Source organism: Peromyscus maniculatus, chromosome 10 (genome assembly GCF_049852395.1).
Source record: "Peromyscus maniculatus bairdii isolate BWxNUB_F1_BW_parent chromosome 10, HU_Pman_BW_mat_3.1, whole genome shotgun sequence".
Taxonomy (NCBI): domain Eukaryota; kingdom Metazoa; phylum Chordata; class Mammalia; order Rodentia; family Cricetidae; genus Peromyscus; species Peromyscus maniculatus.
Window position 1 is genome coordinate 55,812,823 of NC_134861.1, and position 1,551 is coordinate 55,814,373.

The window sequence follows — 1,551 nt, forward strand, 5'->3', positions numbered from 1 at the left end:
ATTTGCATTCAAATAAACCTAGAGGTTTAATATTATCAGAATTATTGCTGTGTGATTCACCTGGGTTGTATATATAGCCATTGGTTGTATTTCTGCTGTATATAATTCCATTATAATGAAGTATTCATTGTAACTAAATATTTCAGTTGTTTCCCACATATGGATTTCAATTTTTTTCATTTGTATTGTATGAATCTCAAAGGATGATACTCTTATCAAATACTTTTAACAGCTTTAACACACTTACAGTATTTACCTATAGGTGGATTACTGGGATATACATAATATGTACAATAATATACTTTATTATACAATAAACATGCAATATATTATGTAATATAATAGTATTATATAATAACATGTTCTTATATATTTATTTCATAGATTCTATACTATGATGTACAATAAATATGTGTAATACATAAGAATATATTATATATATTCTTATTTTTTCTAACATGTATAATTTTGTGGAAAATCAGTCTGAGACTCTTCCCTGAGGAGGACTAATTATCTGCCTCCCAACAGTTGTTCATTGCTTGTAGCTCTTCAGTAAGAGATGATACGCTATGATATTTCCCCCATCTACACTATCATAACAACTGTTGTGAGAATCTCTTAGATGTTGTTTAAGCAGCCATGTTTCAGAAATTTTATGATTATAGCTTCACTCTCAGCGCTAGAAGGCACAATCTAATGGGAGATATTTTTGTCTTCTGGCTCTTACAAGTTCTCTAACTCTTCTACCATAATGTTCCCTGAACCTTGGGTGCAAGAGTTACTGTAGACGTATTAAATGGGGTAAGTTTTTCTCTGCATCTTGGGTAACTGTAATTGAGTTGTAGCTTTCTATAAAAGTCTTATTCTGTAAAGATGTAAAAAAAATCTTCTTTAATCAGAGCTGAAAGTTACACTGATCTGTGCATATAAAATTTACCATTTCTCATGCATTTAGAGATTATACCTGCTTAGAAAAGTAGCATTTGTACATTCTCCTCCAAGTTACATGGCTTCACTAGTCACATGCAGTTGTCTAGGTTTACAATATCAGGCTTGTTTTCCCTCCTATCAATCAGCCTTTGCTCAGGGCCAATGCCACAAATGAGATTATATGACAATAGAGTAAAAATCATTCTACAAATGTGGAAATTATAAACACTGTAAATAGTCACAAAATTGAAGGAAAAAAGATATTGACAGCTTTAAGTCACTTAGACTAACAAGAAAAGTAGGAAGTGCATTGTAATGTTTGATAAACTAAGCAGGAGTGACCTGTTTTTGTAAATTCTAACACGTTGCATAATGCTTTCCTGGAACTTGAGTGTAAGACATAAAAGCAAGTTTCAAGACAGTCCTTCCTCTCAGGGACTGTGAGGATAGCAGACTCCACTGCTATAAGTATGGAAGCAAAAAAAAAAAAAATAGGACCCTCAAAACCAGTAAAAAAACAATGCATAAACAGGGTACTTGGTAGATGTAACCAACCGTCTTATTAAATAAGAAACACAGAACCAATGTAAAAGAGAAAGCCAAGAGGTCAGAGCTCAGAGC